The following is a 27,399-nucleotide window of genomic DNA, read 5'->3' as shown; positions in this document are numbered from 1 at the left end:
TCGCCCCGCCTTGCCCAGCCGCTCCGCGCGGCTCCGGGGCGGCCGGCGCTCCCTCCCCCCGCCTCCCTCGCTCCCGGCCCGGCCCGGCGGCGCGCTCACACCCACGGCCAGAGGCGCCCTCACGCCGAGCGCTGCGACGGGGGCGCGCAAGCTGCAGCTGGCCCGGGACCCTGCGGCGTGTGCCCGGAACCGGGCCCGGGCGGGGCCTCCCGCGGCCCGGCCCGCTTTATTGGGTCACCGGCCTCGCCCACCGCCTCGTCGGCCTCTGCCCTTCTTCGCGGGAGCGGCGTTCGCCGCCCCGCGTCCCCTCCCCAGGGCTGCACGTACGTCGTCGGCGATCCGAGGCCCGGCTGAGGCCGAGGGTCCCACCCTCCGGGTGGAGGAAGCGCCGCCTCCCCGCGCGCAGGGGGCCCTCGCGAAGTGGCTGGTAACAAAGCCCGGGGCCCGGCTGCACGGTGGTTGAGTGACAAAGTCATCGTGGTGCAGCCCGCTTTCCCACCCAGGCGCGGTTAAGGCTGAAGCACAGGTTATTGCCCCCGTGTCCTGCCCATCCTTCGCTGACAAAGCGGGAAATGCTCCAGCAGGAGCGCAGGCAGGCCTGGGTTCAGATCTCCATTCTGCCGTTTAACTTAGGTGTGTAACCCGTCTGTACATGAAGGATGATGCCTGCCCCAGGAATTTTGGGATTAGTAAAAAATGTAAGGAACCCAGAGAGTACTTCCTATCTAGGAGATGCTCGATGAAGGGGGCCTATGATTAGCTTTTCTTTCTTTAGCTTAAATAATCGTGCTAGCACTTGAGGTGTATGCCTGAAATCACTATTACAAGTTTTATTATTCCCGATTTTTTTTAAACGTGTGTTAATTGATTAGCTCAAGTGCAAAGTGGAGGCTGAATCCAGGTTTTCTGACTCTGTTTCACACTGCCCTATCTTCAAGACTCTAAATCTATCTCCTACCCCACCTAAGACCTCCAAACTGGTAATCTCCAGAAGTGGAGAGCAAAACACCCAATTGTTTAATTGACACCATACTGGCAGGTCTGGTTTCTTGGAGAGGAGAGGAAATTCCTCTTGTCAGCTTGTGCCTTTCCACAACGTGGTCTTTAACCAAGGACACTATGAAGTTGACACTTAAACTCCACAGATTTGAGCTGTATGTAGAATTTTTTAAAAAATTATATTGGAAAAATTTTTGGAGATTTGCAACGATTTGAGAAAACTCAAACAGCATAGCCTAGAAATACCAGAAAAAGAAAAAGATATTATTGTAAGCATGCAGTATATAATACATATTATATACGAGTAAACTATGTTATGGGTAAGGCTTCCAATCAACAGTAAGCTATAAATAAGTTTGGAGGAGTCAAAAGTCTTATGGAGACTTTTCAATGCAGGCCCGTGGGCATCCTATCCCATTGTATTGGTATGTAATGCCACTGAGAATCAGACTAAGGATCAGATCGATTCTCTGAAATCCATAATTCTGTGTAATAAACTGGGTTCTACAGAGCTATTCCAAAAACTTGCCTCTCAGGTATTACAAGATGGAACACATCGTGTGGTATGTATTACATTTCTAAAAGCAACAAAAATCAGACAATCTAATTTTCTCATGTATAGAATCATTAAAACTGAAGGCCAAACTCATAACCTATTTCTTTCTTTCCCTTGCAGAATGCCCTTATGTGAGTTCAGCTGACACTAATTCTCCAAATGACAGAAATTCCCAAACTATCAACAGAAACCAGTCCCAATTGACTCAGTCCATGACAGTCCTGCCCTACTTATGGATGTTACTCTTGTTGACACTTACCATTTTAGCAATTTCTGGATAGAAAGGAGGAGGTGAGGATTTTGCTCTTTGCACTAACTGGTGATCTTGTAACACCACAAAATCTACAGAGTGCCAGCTATACTTAAGCCACTGGGTATACAAAGATGAAGAAAGCTATCTGGACAATCTACCCAGAAGTTAGATTTATAATTCTCAGGGATGGTGATAAGATAGGGATTGTGTACCAATTGCTAGCCTGGGATATGAAAAGACAAACTCTGCCTTTGGTAGCTAGGCCTCCGTAAGCTTTATCTCACTATCCTCTGGGAAGGCAGCAAAGGAGGAGGGTCTGTGTAATGTTGGTGTTCTTCAAGAACTATGCATTTATAATCCTACCTGCTTTACGTGTTACTACAGGTCCTTTCAGGCACTATCGTCTTTGGACATTTCAGTGAAGATTTTCTTATTCACAGTTCAGCACAAGTACATGTTTTTTACATTTGATTTTTCTCTCCTTTCTTAAAGTTCAATGGTTTTTAAACCAGCATTTATAAAATTCACTCTGTTCCCTCCTTATAAAAAAATGATATTTAAACAAAGAATAGCACTCATTTTTCTCTATACCCTTACCCCGATGTCAGCTATAATGCCGTCTGTGGTTTCTGGAAGCTGTATGTTGTTTAGTGGTCATAGCACAACACAGGGTATAAATTCTGAATCTGTTTCGCCACTGAAATCTGTAAAATAGAGGGAATTGTCACAAGTCAATTTTATTTATTTATTTTATGTAATCTCTATACCCAACATGGGTCTAGAACTCACAACCCCGAGGTCAAGAGCCACGTGTTCCCCTGACTGAGCCAGCCAGGCACCCCACAAGTCAATTTGTTAAAAAGTATTATCCAACTATGTGGCTACGAAGGCCTGAATTTTTCAGAGTAAGTCTTCTTTCAAATGCTAGTGAAAACTTCCATGAGTTGCCAAGAAGCCTTGGAAAGTGATGTATTTGGCTCTTCAAAACCAAACAATAAATTTCATGGGGAAAAGATTGCCAGTAAAAAAACCCTATCTGGGGCGCCCGAGTGGCTGTCTGTTAAGCGTCCGACTTTGGCTCAGGTCATTATCTAGCAGTTGGTGAATTCGAGCCCCGCATCAGGCTCTGTGCTGACACTCAGAGCCTGGAGCCTGCTTTGGATTCTGCGTCTCCCTCTCTCTCTGTCCCTCCCCCACTCATACTCTGTCTCTCTCTCTCTCTCAAAAATAAATAAACATCTAAAAAACATTAAAAAAAACCTACCTGGCATTGCTTAATGCCATTCCATTTATTAATTTTTGTATTGGTAATCGAACTATTTACTTTTTTCTTTGGAATTATCACTTCTGTGGTCATTCTTGAAGCTGAAAATAGAGAAAAGGCAGATCTATCAGTTATTGTTTTGAATAATAAAAAATCTGTTTGAAAGTGGAAAAATACGAGAATGTGCTTTTTAAACAGATTTTTAACATTCATTTTTATTCATCTCTGTGTTTTTTGGAGCCAGGTTGGTGAGATGTCCCTCTACAGACTGCCATTCCCAAGTAAAAAGCACAAACATTTTCCACTTTCAAAAAAATAATTGCCAGTCTCCTACCAAAAGCCTTCTTTCCGTATTTTGGTAAATTGTATGAAGGTGAGTATTTGTGTAAAATTTTTCTTTTTTTTCCTTGCCTCTCCTGGCCCCCTTTAAAGCTCCATGTCAAGGTGACATTCCAAAAGGTGAAATCTTAGCCTTTCCTAGATCTTTCATAGTTTGGTTTTGTCTTTCAAAGACATTGGCTGTCTTTTTACTCACATCAGCTGAAGATGTTTTCTCAGACCATCCTAAAAAAGAAAGAAAGAATAGAGGGGAAAATAGCTACAGAACTGAGCCCCATCCAAGTCACCCCTGTTCAGGACATTCTTTGTTTATAAGAGTTGAAGGCTGCCTGTAGAATGCGGCAGAATGTAAGCTCTGTCCCACAGTCAGCCTCTGCTGCAAGCTTCTTACCATCGGCTTGTTCTGAGCAGAATAGAGCATCCTGTTAGAACCACCACTGTAAACCAAGTATAAAGGAAAACAAACCCCCTGTTTCTTATCCACCACGTGAGGTGCTCTGCTGTTTTCCACATTAGCAGATCCAAAAGGATTCTCCACTGACAGTGTTGTAGTTATTCCAGCTGCGGTATGGTACGGCACCCTCTAAGGTTTGTTTCACAAAGTTTAACTTTATTGTCAAAACTAAGAGGTGAAAGTGACAAGCAATAAATCCATTAAAACAGCAGTGTTAATTTTCTCTGTGCCTTTCTCTTAAAACGCAGAAAACGTTAGTTGCAATTCAAAGCAAGGGGGAAGAGCCTACCCCCATACAGTATGGGGTGCTGACGAAATGTTTATTATTTTAAATCTGGATGGATGAGTCAAGTGGAACCGGGAAGAGAACACAGGTAAACCACATATTGAAACCCAGATGAACTCAGCGATTAAACCATACCCTGATTCTAAGGTCACTTCATGGTAATGCTGCCCCGTGGTTCTAGGGTTCAGAAGAAATTGCTTCCGTTCTCATTTCACTTCTGTGTAATTCTTTGTAACCAAATTGCTTGTGTTCCTGGTCTTTGATTCCTTCATCTGATAAAAAATAAATTAAAACATTAGCACAATGCCACAATACAATTTATGCACATGATAGCTAATACATTTTTTAACTTTTGATTTTGAAATAATTACAGATTTACAGGAAGTGGCAAAGAACGTACAGGGAGGTACTATGTACCTTCCCCCCACTTCCCCCAGTGGTAATATAGTACATTTGGAAACATTTTTGAGATATATGCATCAGGCATTATACAGAGTGCTTTTTTTTTTTTTTTTTTTGAAGTTTATTTATTTTGTAAGCGAGAGGCAGAGAGAGAGGGAGAATCCCAAGCAGGCTTGGTGCCAGCATAAAGCCCAACTCAGGGCTCTATCTCAGGAACCATGAGATCATGACCTGAGCTGAGATCAAGAGTCAGTCGCTTAACCGACTGAGCCACCCCGGAGCCCTGATGCTGAGTGTTTTTATGTACTTCCTGATTTAATCCTTAAAACAATCTAATGAAGTAGGTATTGATATTACCATTTTTAAAATAATAGAAACCAAAGCTCAAAGAGGTTAGGTAATTTGTCAAAAGTCAGATCACAAATGGAGCTAGAATTCAAACATTGGAATCCCCATTCTAACAGCATTTTGTATATATCATCATGCTCATGACTTTTCCATCAAAACTGTTCCTCAGCCAATTTCTCTGGCATCAGGGAAGCCTCCGTCCTTTTCCGTGTACAGTCTTGCCAACTAGGCCATCACTATTCCCTGCTGGTTTAAGCACTGAAACTAAGATCACCTTTTCACTCTTTTCTCACATAACATCCTGACCAAAGTATTAACCGCTTCACAACCATAGTAGCAACTTTCTAACTAGGCTTTTTCAATTTACTCTGACCAAGGATGCAAAAATTTTCTTTCTAATATTTCGCAGTGTCTTCCCAGTAACTAGACTTGTTGTGGCAATCAGTTTGCAATGTGTACAAACGTCTGATCACTGTGTTGTACACCTGAAACTGATATAATATTGTATATCAATTACCTCAATTAAAAAAACTATATAGGGGCGCCTGGGTGGCTCGGTCGGTTAAGCGGCCGACTTCGGCTCAGGTCATGATCTCGCTGCCCATGAGTTCGAGCCCCGCGTCGGGCTCTGTGCTGACAGCTCAGAGCCTGGAGCCTGTTTCGGATTCTGTGTCTCCCTCTCTCTGACCCTCCCCTGTTCATGCTCTGTCTCTCCCTGTCTCAAAAATAAATAAAACGTTAAAAAAAAAATAAAAAAATATATATATATATAGTCTTTATACCAAATGCTCTTTGCTTCATTAGCTACCATTTACCACCATTTAACTCTACTGTTTTAAGCCAAGTTAACCTGGGTTAAGACAATCTTGAACTCAGGTGCCAAGTCATTTCTCCTTCGAACTATGTTCTTGTTTGTTTCTTTTTTGTTTGTTTTTGTTGTTGCTGTTGGGAAGAGAGGGGGAGGGAGAGATTAAATCTCTTTGTGACATTTCTTCTTTTTGATTTTTCCGTTTATAAAAATACATGTATAAAAATCCAAAACAATAGAAAGAAAAAATGAGAATTGCCGAAAATCTCCCAATTCAGATATTACACTACAGAACATTAGTATATGTTTACTACTTTTTAAAAAAATTTTGTTAATGTTTATTTATTTTTGAGAGAGAGAGAGAGAGAGAGAGAGAGACAGAGCATGAGTGGGGAGGGGCAGAGAGAAAGGGAGACACAGAATCTGAAGCAGGCTCCAGGTTCTGAGCTGTCAGCACAGAGCCCGACGCGGGGCCCGAACCCACGGACTGTGAGATCATGACCTGAGCCGAAGTTGGACACTCAACCAACTGAGCCACCCAGGTATCCCCTTTTACCTCCTTTTTTAAGCTTTCAAGATCCTACATAAAAAATTTTAAACACCTTTATCAAAGTATAAATTACATACTATAAAATTGACCCATGAAAGCATACAGTTCAATTGTTTTGAGAATATTCATAGAGTTGTACTACCATCACCACATCTAGTTTGAGAACTTGTCACCCTCAAAAGAAACATACCCATTAATAGTCACTCTCTATTACTCCCCCCACCTACCCCGCCCTAGGAAAGCACTAATCTATTTCCGTCTGGATAGATTTACCTGTTCTGGATGTTCCATATAAATGGATTCATAAGATATGTGGTCTTTTGTGACTGGCTTCTTTCACTGAGCATAATGTTTTCAAGTTTCATCTATGTTGTAGCATATATCAGTATTCCATCCTTTTTTATGAATGAATAATACCTTATTATAGAGATATACAATTTTATTTGTCCACTCATTAGTTGATGGACATTGGGTTATTTCTACCTTTTAGCTATTATGAGTAATGCTGCTATAAACATTTATGTACAAGTTTTTGTGTAGATTTATGATTTCAGTTCATTTGGATATATACCTAGGACTGGCATTGCTGGATCACATGATAACTCCTCTTTAGTATCTTGAATTGCCAGCTGCTGTCCAAAGCAGCCACACCATTTTATATTCTCATCAGTAATGTATGAGAGTTCCAATTTCTCCACGTTTTCCTACATAAAATGTGCCTCTTCCAAAGTAAAACTGTCATTATTGATAAATGATGTGATCGTATATGTGGAAAATATAAGAATCCACAAATAAACTATTAAGAAGTAAATTTAGCAAAGTCACTGGACACAAGGTCTATTCTACATGTGTCAGTGCCCAATAATTATATATAGAATTTAAAATTTTAGTACCATTTACAACAGCATTTAAAAAGTCAAATCTTAGGGACACCTGGGTGGCTCAGTCAGTTAAGTGTCCATCACTTGATTTCGGTTCAGATCATGATCTAAAGGTTGTGAGATCAGGCTCCATACCCAGCGCGGAACCTGCTTGGGATTCCCTCCTTCTCCCTCTGTCCCTCCCCAGCTCACGCAGACTTGCTCTCTCTCTGTCAAAAAAAAAAAAAAAAAAAAAAAGTCAGATCTTAGAAATGAATCTAATGAAAGAGATGCAGGACTATTACATACAAAACTAGAAAAACATTATTAAGGGAAATCTATTAAGTTATTAAGTAAAATGTAAGGCTACATTAAGGCCATGGATTAGAAAACTCAATTTTGTGAAGATGTCAATTACATTAGATTCAATTCATTCCCAATCAAAATCTGAGTAGTGTGTGTGTGAGTGTGTGTGTGTGCGCATGTGTATCAACAGTCTGATTTATAATGTCTATGTGGAAATGCAAAGGGCCAAGATGAGAATAGCCAATAATTTTGAAGGATAACAATGAAAGGAGACAAACCTCCTTTACTGTATATCCAGGCGTATATTAAAGCTACAAAAATGAAGCATGTGTAGTGTTGGGTGGACATAACAAATAGACCAATAAAATAAAGAGTCCAAACACAGCCCCACACATGTCTGGATGCCTGATTTACGACAGCAGCAGCAATGGCGAGTAGTAAGAGAAGGACAAAAGTAACACTGTGGGGTTGTAATGGAAAGCTGATGCAGAGTCAATGGGGGGGTCATGTGGGGGCAAAAAAAATGAAGCTTGACCCCTACCTCACTATATACACAAAAACCAATTCCAGAGGGACTGAGATACAAATATGAAAGGTAAAACAATAAAGCTTGAAAAGATCTCAAAAAACTATCTTTTTGGCCTTGGGATAGGGGATGATTACTTAAACAGGCCCAATCACATTGACCATGAGAGCAAAAGATAAATTGGATTCTCTTAGAAGTTCTATTATCCATTTAAAATAAAGGAGGGGGTGGGGGTGCCTGGGTGGCTCAGTTGGTTAAGCTTCCAACTCTTGATTTCTGCCCAGGTCATGATCTCACGGTTCATGAGTACCTTGTATTGGGCTCTTCGCTGATGGTGCAGAGCCTGCCTTGTGACTCTCTCTCTCTCTCTCTCTCTCTCTCTGTCCCCACCCCTGCCCCTTCAGCACTCTCTCCCTCAAAATAAATAAACTTAAAAAAAAAAAAAAAGAAGTTCTCTTACCCAAAGACACTATTAGGAGAGGGAAAACACATGCTATAAAGTAGAAGATAGTAAAAATACAAAGATATACAAAGAAAGTAAGATAAACAAAGAAAGATTTACAAAGAACTACACAAATCAATAAGGAAAGGACAATCAATGGGAAAGTGGGCAATAGATATGGACATCATAAAAGAGTATATCCACATGGCTAAGAAACATATGAAAAAGCGCTTAATATAATTTTTTTGTCAGGGAAATATAAATTAAAATCACCCACCAGAATAGTGAAGAGCTTGAAAGATAATACCAAATATTGTTGAGGATGTGGAGTCTGTTAATTTTCTATTGATGCTTTAACAAACTACCGTAAATGCAGTGACTTAAAGCAATTCGAATTTATTATCTTACAGTTCTGTGGGTCTGAGGTCTGACACAAGTCTCACTGAGCTATATCAAGGTTTCATTTAACAGGGCTGCATTCCTTTCTAGAGGCTCTAGAGGCAAATTCGTTTCCTTGCCTTTTTTAGCTTCTGGAAACTTCCGTGTTTCTTGGCTCTTGTCTCTTTACCTTCACCTTCATAGCCAGCAACATTACTGTGCTTTGACCATCCCTCCATGGTCACATCCCCTCTGACTCTCTTCTTCCTCTCTCTCCCACATTTAAGGACTCATGGGATGACATTGGGCCCACCTGTATAATCCAGGATAATCCCTCTCTGTCAAGATTTTTAATTTAGTCACAACTGCAAAGTCCCTTTTGCCACGTAAGGTAACGTATTCACAGGTTCTGGGAAGTAGGATGTGGACCTCTTTGCAGGCGGAACATTATTCTGTCTACCACATAGAGCAACACAACTTTCATACAATGCCCTTGGGAATGTAAATGAGTTCAACCACTTTAGAAAATATCTGGCAATATTTACTAAAGCCAAACACAGGCAGAACCTATGATCCAGCAATTCCACTCCAAAAGGTAGGTACACATTATGCACACCATTATTTGCAAAAACTTCCAAACTGGAAAAAAAAATCCAAGTGTCCTTTAACATTCAGGATGGATACTTAAAATTGTGGTCTATTCATATCGTGGAATATTATATAGCAGCAAAAATAAATGAGCAACTGTCACATATTGCAAAATGAATGACTCTCACGGGTGTAGCATTAACTGATAGAAGCCAGATGCTGAAGAATACATTCTGTATGATTCCATCTGTTTGAAATTTAAAAACAGGCAAAACTAATCTTTGGTGTCAGAAGTCAGTTTAGAGGTTAATGGGGGGGGGTGTTGCGGGGGAGGGGATGGGTGGATATGATAGAAAGAGGACTTGAGCAGGGCTTCTGGGAGTTAGAAGCCTTCCATCTCTTAACTTGAGTGAAGGTTGTGCATGTGTGAACTCTGCGATAATTTTTCATGCTGTATCTTATGATCTGAGCATTTTTTTTCTGATTGCATGTTTTACTTTTATTTTATAAAGTTTTATTAAGCATGCAAAGTGAATATACTTAACTAAAGATATACTCAATATACTTAATATGTGTGAATATACTTAACTAATATATTACTAAGTTGTACATTTCAAAATGGTTAAGATGATAAATTTAGGGGCTGCTGGTTGACTCAGTAGAGCATACGACCCTTGATCTTGGGGTTGTAAGTTCGAGCCCCATGCTGGGTGTAGAGATTGCTTAAAAAAATAAAATCTTAAAAAAATAATTACTAAGGAAATAAATGGTCATCTTCCAGAAAATCTGTGTGACAAAATCTAATCCAGCACTCAAAGAATTTCAAACACTGAATTTTTCTTTATCATCTTTAGGGAGAAATGAAGAGGAGGAGAAGGGGGATGGGGAGGGGAATGGCAGGGAGAGGAGGAGGAGGAAGAGGGGGCAGAGGAGGAGGAGGAGGAAATGTTTACCTAAGTCAATTTGATTATGTGGTAATTATTTTGCTTTATCAAGCAAAGCGTCCTTCTATGAGCAAGGTAAGCTTTGCCTCTCCCCAGGCAAATTAAAGAAGCCAGAATATACCCTTTGCTTTAGTCCCACCTATCTTTTCTCTCTCATCCTTCCATTTCTTCCCTCCCCTGTTAAGTCTTCGACCCTGCTTTCCTAGGCTGCAGTTTGTGGTTCTCAGTCTCCTTCCTGCACCTCTGAGCCCCTGGTGCCTAAAGCACTGGTGAAAGTCCCCAGGCCTGAACTTGAGAGAACAGGACGTCTGAAGCCAATCACGGGACGGTCCCTCCATCTCCACAGTGACTCGCACACACCCAGGCAGCATGGTGGTCAGTAGGGCCCAGGCTCCAGGATCCTGGCTCTGCCACTCCACGTCTGTGGATTTGCGACAACTGCCTCACCTCCTCCTGATTTGGGTTCCGTGTCTGTGAAATGGCCATGAGAAAACAAAAGTGCCGTTCTCATGGGCCGTTGTGAGGACTGGAGGAGTTAGTGCCTGTAAAATGCAGAGACAGTGGCTGGCAGATGGTAAGCACTCAGTAAGTAAACCTAACAGAGAACTTATTAAAGAATCATCCATTCTGAGCATCCAAAATTACTGACTAAGGAGTACCGTTAGTAGATCTAGCTGAATTCCAATAAACTTGGCCTCTGATTGCTTTCTATTTTCAGCTGTCACTGCTTCAGAGCCTGGAAACGACAGCCCCCCAAAGTAATGGTACTTAGGATGGACTAAGATCCCCATGCTCACAGAGCTCTCATTTCTATCTTTCAGCTATTTTAGAAATAAATAATGCATATATTAGGGATGTAATGGCCCTTGGCTTGAGCCTTGGTGCTCGGCCCAACTCTGCTATTTAACTTCAGCTTTGCTTTCAGCCTTTGGAAGGCCAAACAACCCAGTGATTCCTGAGCGACATTTCTAGAATCCCTGAGAGGCTGCTGCTCAATGATCAAGTACACGCACAGCTTCCCAAAGCATCTAATCAGTGTGACAGTGTCGATAATCGGAATAACTGTGGTATGGATGTGTTGTTATTATCTGAAGATACTCTTTCAAATATAATTAAGCATTCTAAATATAACTTGAAGGAAAATCTCCTTACGGACTTCCCACGTTCGAATTCTGCCAATCAAAAGTGCTACATAAACTTATAATTGCCAGAGTAAATGCTGCAATATTAATTAATATTGTGAAATCTTTCCTCTAAAAGAAAGTGTTTTAAAAATAAATAAAGACAGTGTTTTAGAGAGTTTATTTTATTTAAAAAAAATTAAAAAAAAATTTTTTTTAACGTTTATTTATTTTTGAGACAGAGAGAGACAGAGCATGAACAGGAGAGGGGCAGAGAGAGAGACACACACAGAATCTGAAACAGGCTCCAGGCTCTGAGCTGTCAGCACAGAGCCCGACGCGAGGCTCGAACTCACGGACCACGAGATCATGACCTGAGCTGAAGTCGGACGCTTAACTGACTGAGCCACCCAGGCGCCCCTAAAAAAATTTTTAATGTCTATTTTATTTTTGAGGGAGAGAGAGAGAGAGAGACAGAGTGCGAGCGGGGGAGGGGCAGAGAGAGAGGGAGACACAGAATCTGAAGTAAGCTCCAGGCCTCTGAGCTATCAGCACAGAGCCCAACGCAGAGCTGGAACCCACAAGCCGTGACATCATGACCTGAGCCAAAGTTGGACACTTAACCAACTGAGCCACCCAGGAGCCCCTAGAGAGTTAATTTTAGAAAGAACGTTATATATTTTGGAGCCAAAATTTTTTATAAAAATTTAATTACTAACATAAGGTAATAGAAGAATGATTATATCATGATTCCAATATTTTCAGAATTGTTTGTCTCGATTCTATCACTAATCAAAATAATCTGTAACAACTGCATTTGATTTAGGTTTTAAAAACTTCTCCTTAAGCCCAGAGTCTTTTTTTTTTTAATTTTTTTTTTTTTTTTAATTTTTTTTTTTTCAAAGTTTTTTATTTATTTTTTGGGACAGAGAGAGACAGAGCATGAACGGGGGAGGGGCAGAGAGAGAGGGAGACACAGAATCGGAAACAGGCTCCAGGCTCGGGGCCATCAACCCAGAGCCTGACGCGGGGCTCGAACTCACGGACCGCGAGATCGTGACCTGGCTGAAGTCGGACGCTTAACCGACTGTGCCACCCAGGTGCCCCTTTTAATTTTTTTTTTAACATTTATTTATTTTTGAGACAGAGAGAGAGCATGAACGGGGGAGGGTCAGAGAGAGAGGGAGACACAGAATCCGAAACAGGCTCCAGGCTCTGAGCCATCAGCACAGAGCCCGACACAGGGCTCGAACTCACGGACGGCGAGATTATGACCTGAGCTGAAGTCGGACGCTTAACCGACTGAGCCACCCAGGCGCCCCAAGCCCAGAGTCTTAAAAAAAAAAAGTTCTGTGTGAAAATCCCTTGTATCTTCTGAGAGTGATATAAAAATCATAATGTCAACTTTGCCACCTCATTTCCACAAGGAAAAAAAAATTCCAAAACAACATACAATAACTTCATGATAAACTATCCTTGATCCAAATAGATACACTAAAATGTGTCAACAGTAGAAAAGAAGAATTAGAGAAAAACTAGGTATCCCGAATACATTTTGTTCCTTCTAATAAACTTAAAAATAGATGCTGTAAGAACATTTAGAAGAAAACAATTCTTTATAGATTTGAGCCCGTAGAAACTAAACATTAAAATATAAAGCTTGCCAAATGTTTGCTGCGGTGTGACAACCATTTTTTGGTAATTGAAGATATAATGTATTTATGACATTTTCCTGGGTACACAGCTCCTTTGAGAAAAGTCAGGACTGAAAACTGAATTCTGTTCTGCCATGCATAAAAGATTGACGCCATGTGTTCAATGCGCTGGTGACAGTCTAGTCTCAGGAATATGCAATGAAATGACTACAAAGTTGTCACAGATGACAACATTGACTAATTTCGTTCCTACGCTAAAGTGTCAAACTTTAAAATATTGGTTACTATAATATTGAAGGGTAAAATTATAATCTTAATTAAATTTTTGATAACATGTCACTGATTTTTATACTTCAGAAGTTTAATCTGTGATGGTGATATTCAGCTTCTGTTTCAGCTTTGAGTGAGTTTGGAGCTCTCCCCGCTTTGGCTGAATACGGTTTTTAAGATTGGGTTATTTGGTGTTTTGCCATGATATGTATTCAGTGTGGTGGCCAAATGTAGGCAATGAAGAAATATGCATATTTCCATGCATGTAATTTGACTTGCCTACAGTTTCTTTTGATTTTTCCTCACTATGTCCCAAATCAATATGGGTTGATAAGGGACACTAGCCTGTAACAAGATGAAAATATTTTCTATATATATTTAAGAACTCTAAGAAATGAGTTCCCCCGAATTACAGTAAAAATTATTTTATCTATTTAATGGGCAAAGGACTTGAATAGAACTTCCCCCCAAAAGATACAAATGGCCAACAAGCACATGAAGAGATGCTCATTATCACTAAGTATTAGGGAAGTACAAGCCAAAACCTCATGATATATCACTTCATACCCATTAGAATGGTTATTATTTGAAAAAAAGAAAAAGAAAAAAGGACAAGCATTGGCAAGGATGTGGAGAAACTGGAACCCTCGGGCATTGTTGGCGAGAATTAAAAGGGCGCAGCTGCTGTGGAAAAAAGTATGGTAGTTCAACAAATTCAACATAGAATTACCATACAATCTGGCAGTACCCAAAAGCATTGAAAGCAGAGACTCAAACAGATATTTGCACACCTATATTCATAGTAGCATTATTCACAATGGCCAAAAAGTAGAAGTAGCCCAAGTGTCCCCTAATGGAGGAATAGACAAACAAAATGTGGTACACACACACACACACACACACACCCTCATATCCTGGCCCCACACACAATCTGGGTGGCTCAGTCAGTTAAGCGTCCGACTTCGGTTCAGGTCATGATCTCATGGCTCATGGGTTCGAGCCCCGTGTCGGGCTGTGTTGCTGACAGCTCGGAGCCTGGAGCCTGCTTCGGATTCTGTGTCTCCCTCTCTCTCTACCTCTCCCCTTCTTGTGCTCTCTCTCTGTCTCTCAAAAACAAACAAAAATGTTTCAAAAAATTAAAAAAAAAAAAAAAGGAAGGACATTCTGACACAGGCTACAACATGATGAAACTTGAGGCCACTGTTCGAGGTGAAATAAACCAATCACAGAAGAACAAATGCTGTACGATTCCACTTATATGAGGGACCTAGAAGCAGAGTCAGAAAACAGAATGGTGGTGCCAGGGCTTGGGGGGGAGAGGGAAATGGGGAGTTAGTATTTCATGGTAGAGACTTTCAGTTCGGGAAGATGAGAAAGTTCTGGAGATGGATAGTAGTGATGGTTGCACAACAATGTGAATCTGCTTAATGCCAGTGAGTTACATACTTTAAAATGGTATATTTCATGTTACGTATATTGCACTGAAGTAAAAAGTATTTTGTATTTAAAAATGTACATGTTATACATGCTTATTTGACTACAATGGGCAGGGCGAGGACAAGTTTCTCCAGAAGAAGTAAAGGGGGAAAAGAATATTGATCAAGGTGCTTTGACTTTGCAGATAAAGCATTTTCCTAGTGCACCAGTAGGAAGTGGAAAGAGGCATTTCTTTGAAAGATCTAATGTCCTCCCCCCTCCGCCCCAGCCAGTGGGCCAGGGCCCAGGATTGGGAGCCAAGCTGGGACAAATACACCACTTTACGTGGTCCAGGATCAGGAGGTCTTGGGAGGATACACTCTAGAGCTTTCAAGTCCCAGGGTGAAAAACTGGGCACATGCCAAGCTCCCATGGGCCTCGACTGGGTCAAGGGGAGAGCGAATTAAACCCGGAACTGGATGGGAAATGGCAAAACGAGAGGTAACAAGCCCGACCACATCTGTGCTATAGGTCGACGTATTACTTGACTTTTGCATCATCCTAGAAATGCGGAAGATACCGCTGTCAATCCTTGGAATGCAGCTGGGGTGCTGAGTAAAAAGGACCTCATCAAGCATTCAAATGGTTAGGCATGTCAGACAGGTTGTTTCTTATTACCTATAGTCCTATATTTGGATGCCATTCGTCTTAGTGATGGATAGAGTCGCTGATCATTGATCCAACTGGAAAAGCATGTGGAGCACCTAACAGCAGCTACTGCGTGACTGTTACATGTACTTAGCGTGTTTAGGGAGCAGGGCTGCCCTGGAGGCGGTATGGATCCCACCGCATGAAAGAGGAGCCTGGGAAAGGCCCAGTCTCCCCTGTTCCCGGTCTTCATCCCCTCGGCTCGTCACTGGAGTCTTCCTTCCCGACTTCCCTCTGGACGGATGACCCGCTGGTTAGTGTCCATGGCTTTGTAAGTCACCTCTCCAGGATGCTGCATCTTGGCTCTATGCAGGGCTCCGGACCCAGGCTCTGAAACACCATATGCTAATCCAGACCAGCATGCCCGGGACCCCACTTACCCTTCCAGGACAGGATTTAGCATCATTTTTCTGGTCGAATAGCACGAGCGCTCACCTTTATCTCAATTTATTCTCAGGAAGTCCTGGCTTCAGGTGGAGGCAGATGTCCAAGCACTCGGCTACTACATAAGTGTCATTCACTCATTCAGAAAAATACTCAGTGCCTTCCGTATGCCTCGGTGATAGGGTCCTGTAGGAAAAACGTGTTCAAGGAGCTCACAGTATAGGGACGATGAAGAGTAAAACAATTGTAATGAAGCGCATTAAGCACTTTGATGGAAGGTGGCAGAAGGTGGGCTGGGAACAGTCGGGGTGAATTCGAAGAGCCTGGGCCAACAAACTGCTTGCTCAGAGGTCACAAGTGAAGCAGGCCCCTGCAGCGGTGCTCCGGCTTATACATTAAAGAGCAGTCAATGAGGCAATGTGGTTGCCCCCATTTTACAGAGGAGGAAAGTGAAGCTGGGAGACCCTTCGTAAGTAGCCCGAGGTCTTGTTGGCTGTACTATCCAGGTCCTCGAGTACAACTGGCATTGGTCACTCCTCCAGGAGAGCATTGCCTGGTTCATAAGGGCAGTATCACGTCTTCCTGCCTCTCCCGACAAATAAGACATGGAAAATAACCCACCTTTCCGATTTCCCCAAGATTACAAGCTCAGAGGTCCACAGAGAGCTGTAGCTATACCAAAGTTACACAGTTTCTCAGAGTCACATATTTTAAAATTATTTTTAATGTTTTATTTAATTTTGAGAGAGAGAGACAGAGCAGGGGAGGGGCAGAGAGAGAGGGAGACACAGAATCCGAAGCAGGCTCCAGGCTCCGAGCTGTCAGCACAGAGCCCGACTCGGGGCTCGAACTCATGAACCGTGAGATCATGACCTGAGCCGAAGTCGGACACTTTAACGGACTGAGCCACCCGGGCGCCCCTAAGGGACATTTAATAACTATGCCTGCCTGAGTGCAGAACCGCCAAGTGCCCAATAAAAGAAGCCTTTTTCCTTGCCTTTTGCGGCTTACAAAACCCCTTTATAAGCTATCTCACTTGTTGATTGAAACAGTGCTGTGAGATCAAAGGCCAGGTGATCTGCCAAATTATGGAGGACGGGCCTGAAGCTAATTAATTAATTTAAAAGAGGTGCTTTATTTTATTTTTTTAGTATAATTTATTGTCAAATGAGGTACTTTATTTTAGAGTAGGCTTAAACATTATAAAGTAGGTACACAGGCAACGCTGAAGAAACAAGGAACCTCGTAATGTTGAATTTTTAATAATTGTCATTCTTTTTATTAACACTTTTTAAAATTTAGAGCACAAGTTAGAGAGAGGGGCCGAGGGAGAGAGAAATCGTATATAGTCTCCATGTTCAGCATGAAGCCTGACACAGGGCTCAATCTCCACGACCCTGGGATTATGACCTGAGCCAAAGTCAAAAGTCCAACGTTCAGCTGAGCCACTGAGGCACCCCAAAGAATTGTCACTTCTAATTTTCAATCTCTATTTAAATAGTGCACATGGCCCCATTTACGCATATACTATTTTAGCATGATTGCCACCAACGTGCTATCACATCTGCCTTAGTCCAGAGGACTCGCATAAGAATGCGTGAACAATTTTTGGAGCATATTCACTTAAATTGTATTTGTTGACTAAAGAGATGTTTATTTCAGAACATAACGGATTCCAACAAGCATGAGATTGAGAAAATTATGTAACTGACATGCTTTAGTTGACCATGAATTCAAAATTTTTAGTGTTTATTTTTGAGAGAGAGAGAGAGAGAGAGAGAGACAGAGCACAAGCAGGAGAGGGGCAACGAGGGAGGGAGACACAGAATCTGAAGCAGGCTCCAGGCTCTGAGCTGTCAGCACAGAGCCCAACACAGGGCTCGAACTCACGAGCTGTGAGATCATGACCTGAGCCGAAGCCAGACGCCCAACCCAATGATCCATTCAGGTGCCCTAGATGACCATGAATTCAGTCGACCCCCTTGGGTTAGGTAGTTTAGCTGTCTGCTGAGCAAGTTGCATCATCCTTGTAACAGTGGTTCTCAAACTGTAATTTGCTTGGGAATACATGAGAAGGCCTTTCAAAGCAGACTCCTGTACCCTACCTCAATTTAGCAGGTCTAGGGTCAGCCTGAGAATTCCCATTTCTGACGTAGCATCCTGATCAATGCTGCTCTCCTAGATGCCTCACTTTGAAGGCCACTGACACACCTAAAGCTTGTGGGGAAGGCATGTGCTAATCTCACAAATTTGCATTAAATAACAATTGGTTCTTTCAGATTTTCAAATTTCCTCTTCTCAAATAGAATATGTATCACACAGCCATGAAAAAGTTTTAAAAGATCCAAGGGCTGCACCTTGAGAGAGATTTTCAAAACTTCATGTATAAGAATGTATGATTGTTTCCATAGAAGACACCTTTGTATTGAAAGGAAAGGGGGCGGCAAACCAAGGCCTGTGTTCTCAATCCCTGAAGACCCTGCTGAGAAGCCCGTGGACTGGCTGCAAGAGCAGGTCAGGGTCATGTGACCAGCTCCTTCTCCTTCCCTAACTGGCAGCCATGTTTACAGCAATCCACGAAGAACGCAAAGTAGATTAAAAAGACAGCAATGAAAAGACACTGAATCACACTTCTCAAAAGCATCTGTATCTTTGGGAACACTGGGGTGACATCGAAGATATGGTTTTGTAAAACTCTCCATTTTTACAAAATTCAAGAACAATGATATTGCTCTTTTTGGTAAAGGTTCAAGTGCAAGACTCGCTGTACCTGAATTGAATCAATCATTTGTGGCGTATGTTCTTGAGTCAAGGGAGGAGAAAACTCCCTGGAAGGTCCCCAAGGTTGCTTGTCTTGCCTCTAATTAAAGGTTTTTGTTTTGTTTTGTTTTTTTCCCTGGGAGTCCTATAAATCGGGGAATGGGGCTGGGCTATCTGCTGTTGAAATCAAATGAGCAACCTACCCTTCTGCCCGTATGTAATAAATGCAGAAAATATGAAATGTAGGGTTTCCCAGAATAGCTGGGACCTAACTTCATCTGCTATCTATCAGCTGTGTGATCTTTTACTCACTTATTTAGAATACATATCATTACCAAAAGCTCCTTATCTGCCAGGTACATAGCTTATACAAAGGACTTTGTTTCTTTTGTAAAATAGGGATCATGCTAACCCACCTCCCTGTTGTGGGGGCGGGGGGGAGGGGAACCACACCCCCAGAACCCCTGGGGACTCTGGATCTATGAGGTGTCTTCTCTCTGTCTCCTCATGGCGAGCCACCCCACCAGAGCCACTCCTGGCTGATGCGTTGTCCGGTGAGTGTGGCCTCCCTCGGTGTGACTTTCCAAACTTCTGTTCTGAGGGCCAGATGAAACGCGAAGAGAAGTGCCTGGCAGCCGCTTTCTCAGCTCTAAGACACCACACACGTGAGGCCACTGTAAAGAACCTCACGCACCTAGAGCACGCCACAGGCAGTGGTAGGCACGATACATACATCCGCTTGGTCCATCTTCACACGTGCTTCGTGCAATGAAGCAGCTTGGCATTATTTTTTGCAGTCCCCACAAAGCCCCTAACAAAGTGCCTTATGCTTAGCGGGAGCTCAGCTGTTTACTGAAGTCAACTCAGCACCCTCAAATCGAATGCTTTTAAGCAGTTATTGTCAAAAGGAATTTGCAACTGTTCTTAAGAAGTACCCAATCGGGGCGCCTGGGTGGCTCAGTCGGTTGAGCGCCTGACTTCGGCTCAGGTCATGATCCCGCGGTCCGTGAGATCGAGCCCTGCGTGGGGCTCTGTGCTGACAGCTCAGAGCCTGGAGCCTGCTTGGGATTCTGTGCCTCCCTCTCTCTCTGCCCATCCCCTGCTTATGCTCTGTCTCTCTTTGTCAAACATAAATAAACATTAAAAAAATTAAAAAAAAAAAGTACCCATTTTCTTTCCCTGCCCCCACCCCCCATATCTGAAAACAACAACAAAAATCTCTTGAGTTAAGCCTGGAACGGATATCTTTCATCTCATGCTGCCTCCATCTTTAGAGGTTCAATTACAATTTACCTCCACAGAAAAGAGAACATTGGTAGAGGCACAACTGAAAAGAAAGATGTGGAAGGCTAATCCTTAAATTCCAGAAATCGTACCTTTTCAGTAAATTCTTTCGTGATCGTGGTCAACTCCGCTGATTGGAGAGTAGCTGTAACATGCCAGATTGCAAGTTTAATCCCTATACAGGCTCCACACTACGCGGTAGCCACAGATGCTTCTTTACCCCAAGCAGCTGTTGGCCGCTGAAGGGGCTGGGCCAAACTTGAGCCCGCAACTGAGTAGACCGCTGTGAATGTTTGGGAAAAGGACCCACGTTCCTTTTCCTGGTGGATCCACAGCACTCTTTATTCTCCTTTATTTAATAAGCTGATGAGGACGTGAGTATCTTCCACTAGCCAATAGGTTGACCAGCCTTGGAGATAGTGCAGCAAAGAGGTAGAAAGCCCCTTCTGATGTGAACCTATATGAGCACTGAAACCGGCTCGAGCGTGCCCAAAGTCCCCATTAACAAGGTATTTCCTGCTTCCTTAACTTCCCCAAACAAAAAAGTCCTAAGTGGATAATTATTATGGGCAACATTTCTGTACAGAGAAATCAGGGTGACAGAGTGGAGCGAGGACATATTTAACCTGGATATAACCATGTTTTAACATCTAATTTCCAGGTTACTGGAAATACAAGAGAGAAGAGCCGGTGAAACAGCATCTTGAGAAAACAGAATTCTAGAAAGTGGGCGACTAAATAGGACAGCAGGTCACTTCAACAAGTCAATGTCAAGATTCAGAGCAGCAGGGGCGCCTGGGTGGCTCAATCAGTCAAGCATCCGACTCTTGACTTCAGCCCAGGTCACGATCTCATCACAGTTTGTGAGTTCGAGCCCTACATTGGGCTCTGTGCTGGCAGAGCAGAACCGGCTTGGGATTCTGTCTCTCTCTCTCTCTCTGCCCCTCCCCTGCTTGTTTTCTCTCTCCCTCTCTCTCCCTCTCTCTCTCACTCAAAATAAATAAAAATTACCTTAAAAGAAAAACGATTAAAAGTAGCAGAGGAGTACTGTTCCAGACTAAAAGACAAGGTTAATTTCTTTTTAAGCAACCAAATGGGAAGCGTAATCTCAAATAGAATTTGGTTTGAGTAAGTCAGCTGCCAAAGACAATTTTGATGCGGTTGGGAAAATTTGAATATTGGCTGCGTATTTGTTGATGAGAGGGGAATTAGGTTTAGAGATAATACTGCTACAGTTATGTAGGAAAAATATCCTTATTTTTCAGAGGAACATTCTAAGTGTTCAAAGATGAAATGACATGTCTATAATAGAAAACTTTTCAGGAAAAGATGAAGCAAATATGTTGGATATTTACTGTTAAATCTAGTTATTGGGTAGATGATACTACATTCTTCTCTGTGCTTTTTTTATTTTGAAATTTTGAAATTTCCTTATTTGTAAACTGGCGATAACAATGAGGTTGCACGAAATTGAATATGCATGTGGACGTACTTCCTAAATGGGCAAGGCGCCCGCATTTTGTTCCTTCTTGTTTATACTCCGGGCTTTTTAAAGACTTGAACCCCGGATTGCATGGCAGTTCATCATCTCTCAAAGTGATGTAGGTGCTTGTATTAATCCGGGTTCTCCAGAACTAGTAGGATGTATTGAGAGACAGAGACAGACATTGACAGAAAGAGGAAGATTTAAGGAATTGGTGATTGTGGAGGCTGGCAAGTCCAAAATCTGTAAGGCTGGCAGCCTGGAGACCCAGGGAAGGGATAATGCTGCAGTCTGAGTTTGAAGGGAGTCTGCTGGTAGAATGCCCTCCTCTCCATGGAACCTGGGTCTTTGTTCTATTAAGACCTTCATCTGATTGAATGAGGCCCACCCACGTTTTGGAAGGCAATCTGCTTTACTCAGTCTAACGATTTATTTATTTATTTTTATTTATTTATTTTTTTTAACGTTTATTTATTTTTGAGACAGAGAGAGACAGAGCATGAACGGGGAGGGGCAGAGAGAGAGGGAGACACAGAATCAGAAGCAGGCTCCAGGCTCTGAGCCATCAGCCCAGAGCCCGATGCGGGGCTCGAACTCACAGACCGCAAGATCGTGACCTGAGCTGAAGTCGGCGCTTAACCGACTGAGCCACCCAGGCGCCCCTAATGATTTAAACATTAAATCTCACCTTTAAAAAAATTCCTTCACAGCAACATCTAGAATGTTTGACCAAATATCGGGGGACTCTGGCCTAACGAGGTTGACACATAAAATTAATCATCACAGTGTTTAAAAAATTTTTTTTCTAATTTCTTTTTGAGAGACAGAGTGAGACAGAGTGCGAGCAGGGGAGGGGCAGAGAGAGAGGGAAACACAGAATCCGATGCAGGCTCCAGGTTCTGAGCTGTCAGCACAGAGCTGGATGCAGGGATCATGACCTGAGCCAAAGTCTGACACTTAACTGACTGAGCCACCCAAGTGCCCCAACCATTACAGTGTTTAATAAAGAAGTGATTAATGACAGAGATATCTAGTGTTTTGCTCTGTAGAATTCTGTGCAATTACAGAAAAGCAATGTGTTGTTGGTGCCGTTCTGAGTCATTCGAAGTCACAGCTTTCCAACTAGCAAGAAATATTTAGGGTTTTTAAAAAAAAATGCATCCAAATATAATTGGTGTCTTTCCTATAACTTCCTATGTAAAATTTACCCTCAACCAAAGTATAGTAAAGCTGTCATTTTCCACAAAAGGAATGTAAGACCCATGGGAATTTTCTATCCCTTTACTGCTGTAGCTTTGGTGAGTAGGGCATTGCCTGGCCGAGGTAGGGCATTCAGGAAATATTCATGAATGAATCTGTGACAATGGAACTGAACAGATATCGAACGTACAATTAGTAAAGCGTGATTGGGATATCGCATGCGTATAGTCTATGATAAAATTTAGCATCAGTCCACATATGGAGAAGAAACTCCGATTCAGTTTAGTTTGACACATTTTACTCCTGGCCTGGACATTTGGAGATCAGGTTTATTGAAGTAGCAATTGTAATAAAATATGAAGACCATGTGCAAATGTAGTTTCTATGGAATCTTTCGTATAGATGGAATTACATACTGAACAGTGAAATGATTTAACTTTTTCTAGTGAGAATCCTCAGTGGAGCCAGCCTTCGGGCTTACGCGTGGGCAGCTGTATGGGGTGCAGGATGGCCTTTCCCCGAATATCTCCCTGTTATCTCAGGGCATAAAATACCTGAAGTGCCTCAAACTGGGGTGTATTCCTTTGAATCTTGAGGGACTTTTAACTTCCAGTATTCTCCACCCACCCAAATACCTCACAAAGGATCTGTTAAAGCTGTTATTTTAGTGCTTTACCGAAGATCGACTAAATCTATCAGCCAACTCATCAATTGGGAGATGTCCCATGTTTCTTTTCCTTGGTGAGGGCTTTTTCCAATTTTGACAATTCAGAAATATCCATAACCAATTCTGCCCTGATAATTGTAGAGGAATCAAATCCCATGAAAGCCATAGAGTTTTTACTTAGGGTTTTCCGCTCCCCTCCCCCATACATGGAGTTAGATTTGCATTAGAAATAATCTTATTGTTTCCACATTCATGAAAGGGAAGAGTAACAACTGTGGAATGCTGTTGGATCTTCCTGCTGACGTGGTCTTTGTGGTTGCTAGGGTACTCACCCATATGTTTATACACTTATATAAAAATGACCTAAGAAATGAGGAAGGAGCACAAATACTTCAGGGATTTGGTGATCATTTTCACAAGCCTACTAGATTCTTCTTTCATCCGTTCTTCCCAAGTCAAAACCACATATTTAACAGAAAATATGACCGCGAAAGGTCTACAGCAATTCACAGTCGTAATGTTGGATTCTGATAGAAGATTTGCTCAAATGATACAATTATATGAGAAAATGTAATTAAAAAAAAAAAAAAAAGACCCAGACCTGTTGGAAGAGTTTAAGGCTCCCCAATTGTCTGTTACCGTCTGTTATGAATGTATCTACTTCCAAATACCTGTCATTGAAGTTATGATACACAAGAACTTGCATTTTGACTAGAAAAACTGTTTAGTTCTCTTTCTCAGTTACAATTTTACAATAGTATATTAGTTTTAAGGTCACTCAAGATACAAATGGATTATCAGTGATAAAGTCGTAGTCTCTGAGAAAAAAATTTCCATGCCTTAATTCTATTTCTTTTGGTAACAGAGACATTGGAAATGAATGGATTGCAGTGAGTGCCTTATCTTTGATACAACCAGAAGCAGAATAATAAAGCAGTCTCTGGGGCAGCTCTTAACCACACATCTCCCAGGGCTGCAGTGGAAATTAAATGCAACAAAGTATCAAAGTTCCCAACAAAATGCCTGGCATATTTTAGACACTCTCGGAGTATTAGTTTCCCTTGCTTATCCTGAGGGATTTTTACATTTGTATATGAAAGATTGGAAAAGGAAAATGATGAGATAGATGGGAATTTTTATGAATCAGGCACAATTCTATCACAGGTCAGGCAGTTTTCCTGTGTTTCTATTTTGAATCAGATCAAATCTGTTAAAATGTTTTGTGTGATAGGACTGAAAACCTTTCCCTCCCTCTTCTTTTTTTCTTTTAATGTTTATTTTTGAGAGAGAGAGAGAGAGAGAGAGAGAGACACACACACACACACACACACACAGAATGTGAGTGGGGGAGGGGCAGAGAGAGAGGGAGACACACCTCAGAAGCAGGCTCCAGGCTCCAAGCTGTCAGCACAGAGCCTGACATGGGCCTTGAACTCCGGGGCTTCGAGATCATGACCTGTGAGCCAAAGCTGGACACTCGACCAGCTGAACCACTCAGGCGCCCCTTTTCCCTCCCTCTTCTAAGAAGGCCAACCTCTTCTAAGAAAGTACAAGTTCCTTGTAGTGTTAAGATTGTGTATGTATTGCTGCCCTTTTGTTAAGATAAAGAACAGATTACATGCTACATGTTCAAGGGCACATCTAGAAAGCAAATGTGCCTATACTCAGCATGACCAACGTTATTTGCTAGGCAAAAATACAACTGTTTCCTCCTCTTAACTGGTATTCAGCTGTTTTGAGAAATGATCTATTTGAGAAGTCTAATAAATCACAGGCTTATGTAGCCATCGTAAGTCAACCAGATTTTCTTTAAAAATGTAAGACAATTTTAGAGCAAAGTACCAGAGTTCCTTGTTATGTATTCATACTTACACAAAGCCACAGGTATTTGAGGAAATGTCTTGCGGTTCTCTTCCCACACCGTGGCTCTGGTTCTGATGGACGTGTAAGCTCTTAAAAACCCCCTCTGTGTTCCCTAACACTTCATTTCACTAAATAAAGGGTTGAAACCTTATTGGTGAACATGGTTTTGCCTCCCGTTATAGAGACACCGAGCTCTCAAGTGTCCTCTCCTTCACAAATGACCATTGTTCCTCGCTGACCAGCCCCCAGCCTCTGCATCCAGAATTCAGGCCCAACGACGTCAGAATTGTGCTTGCGGGTAGTTACCTAGGTAATTTCAAGATACCCATCTTTCAGAATGTTGCAAAATCCAAGTTGCTAATGTGAGATTCTCTCAAATAACAGATAAAAAAGATTAGGCGAGATGCCACTGTCTCAGTTTCTGTAAAATAAAACCTAGGCACTGTCGCAGATGAGAGACGGGCACCAACATGCTGTCATTTGGGACGGCAGAAACAAGCCATTTGTGTCATGCATAAAAGAATAGTGACTCTTGTCCCTTGAAAATGTGTGATACTGTTTGGCATTCTCAACTATCTTTGCTGCTTTGCCGTCTGTATTAAATTTTGTCTTTGACCTATTGCCCTTGCTTACGCATCCTTGTCTCTTTTAAACCCGGTTGATAACGGTTGTTTGCACAATTGTATCAGTTTTTTTCTGCTCCAATTACATTAATAACTGAAGGCTGCAGAAGTCCGCCAGGCTTGGGCACCAAGGACAATTAAGTTGTTGGCTGTCTCTTGTGCCTCATTTGCTCCCTTCCAGTGAGAACGTAAATGCTTGGCACTAAGTGTGCTCCAGGAAATTCCAGGCTTCTGTCGAAGGCCATTAGGCTGCGCCATGGGTTCCTGTGAAGACTCAAAGTCTAGGGCAAATAATACGAATAAGCAACATTACTGCCTCCCCATCTCTTATCAGAAAGTCAAACAAGGCAGCTCAGCATTGACAATGAGCCGTAAGTGGGCTGGAGGAACTGAAGGGGCTGCTGGAAATGAAGGGGGAAGTCACCGCAGCTTGTTTCCAGTCTCCTCCTGGCTCCTGGCAGATGGCAAGGTGAACACATGCAAAGGGAGAAGGGCTTCTGGGGCTGGGCCACCACTTCTTGACAGCCTAGATCCATAGCTCTTTCCAGGCTAGGGACTCTGTAAGAAATATACAAAGCTGGATGCTCTCAGATGTGCCAGCCCCGTCTGGAGTATGGGCACGGAGGGACAGGAGGGTCGATTGCGAAGTGTCCAGGGTAGCTCGGACTCCACGCCCGTTGCAGTGAGTGTTTTACCATGATACTGCGAGGAAGCGCCCTCTCCAATGATTGGACAGTGACGAGGGAGTTGAACCTAAGGTTCAAGTAGCAAGTGCAAGTAGCTTGCCCGAGGTTGCAGACTTCGCGAAAGTTGCAAGTAAGATTCTTAACAGAAAGTGCCTGATTATGAACCTTTAACACCTTTAATCGCGAGGGGCAAGACTAGGGGAGTGGAAAGAGCCGAAGACCTCAGATGGACAGAGCGCAGACGGCGCTCCAATTCCTCCGCCATCATCTTGCCTTCGCCCCCCCCTCCCTCCACCCCCCCCCTCCCTCCACCCCCCCCCCCCCCCCCCCCCCCCCCCCCCCCCCCCCCCCCCCCCCCCCCTTCATTCCTCTCTGGCAAGAACAGATCTTGAGCTACCCACTCGAGCCTGCTGGGCCTGTCATCACCAAAGCCTTGCTCTGATGTGGCCAAGCCACGTGCGTGCACTTTCTCTGTGGCCCCAATTCGGTGTTGCTTGTTCTGATTCGACTTCGTAGAGACTGTCCCGTGGGTGACTCACGGTAATCCCCGGATTACTGTATAATACAACAGTGAGCTGGGCAGTTGTTTATCTAGCTCTGATCTTGTTCTTAAAAATGTAAGGAATTTCTCTTCTTTTACAAGTGCCATTTCATCTCAGACCACTTTAAAACAAAACAAATGTTCTGGTGACAGCTTAGAGACCAAGTGACTCCACCCTGTGGGCAGGAACCCTGTGGGGCCCTTATCTTCACCTTATAACTACCCTTGAACCACACCTGTCCCTTGTTCAAACCGAAGTAGGAGACGCCTCAGGCAAGGAACAGAACTCCCTGTGCCCGGTTCAGATGGTTACCGAGGCAAGAAAAGGAAATGAATTCTGCCAACTCCCCACCTTGCCTGTGGGGATAAAAACTCAGGGTACCCATTTCCCACAAGGAAAGTACCGATTCTCTGGGTGAAAAGTTTCCAAACTCA

The 27,399-nt window shown here is 42.6% G+C and overlaps 2 long non-coding RNA genes across 7 annotated transcripts; one reads left to right on the top strand and one right to left on the bottom strand.

The window, feature by feature from the left end:
* The first annotated feature begins 46 nt into the window (after window positions 1-46).
* On the top strand, window positions 47-15,980 carry LOC122204040. 4 transcript variants are annotated; one of them, XR_006195441.1, is made up of 6 exons: window positions 47-633; window positions 1,676-1,846; window positions 3,317-3,445; window positions 4,114-4,239; window positions 9,059-9,162; window positions 15,931-15,945. It is a non-coding gene; the product is annotated as an uncharacterized LOC122204040 (long non-coding RNA). The 4 variants fall into 4 exon arrangements; XR_006195440.1 differs by lacking the exon at window positions 15,931-15,945 and adding an exon at window positions 10,489-10,653; XR_006195443.1 differs by lacking the exon at window positions 9,059-9,162 and having other exon boundaries at window positions 15,931-15,973.
* Window positions 995-25,469, bottom strand: LOC122204041. 3 transcript variants are annotated; one of them, XR_006195444.1, is made up of 7 exons: window positions 25,124-25,469; window positions 5,752-5,843; window positions 4,287-4,423; window positions 3,608-3,636; window positions 3,073-3,173; window positions 2,406-2,512; window positions 995-1,235 (listed from the first exon to the last, which is right to left on the bottom strand). It is a non-coding gene; the product is annotated as an uncharacterized LOC122204041 (long non-coding RNA). The 3 variants fall into 3 exon arrangements; XR_006195445.1 differs by lacking the exon at window positions 25,124-25,469 and adding an exon at window positions 15,909-15,940; XR_006195446.1 differs by lacking the exon at window positions 3,608-3,636 and having other exon boundaries at window positions 25,124-25,468.
* Between the last annotated feature and the right edge of the window lie 1,930 nt (window positions 25,470-27,399).

Source organism: Panthera leo, chromosome D3, assembly GCF_018350215.1.
Source record: "Panthera leo isolate Ple1 chromosome D3, P.leo_Ple1_pat1.1, whole genome shotgun sequence".
NCBI lineage: Eukaryota > Metazoa > Chordata > Mammalia > Carnivora > Felidae > Panthera > Panthera leo.
The sequence above is the reverse complement of the archived record's forward strand: the minus strand, read 5'-3'. Positions and strand labels throughout refer to the sequence as shown.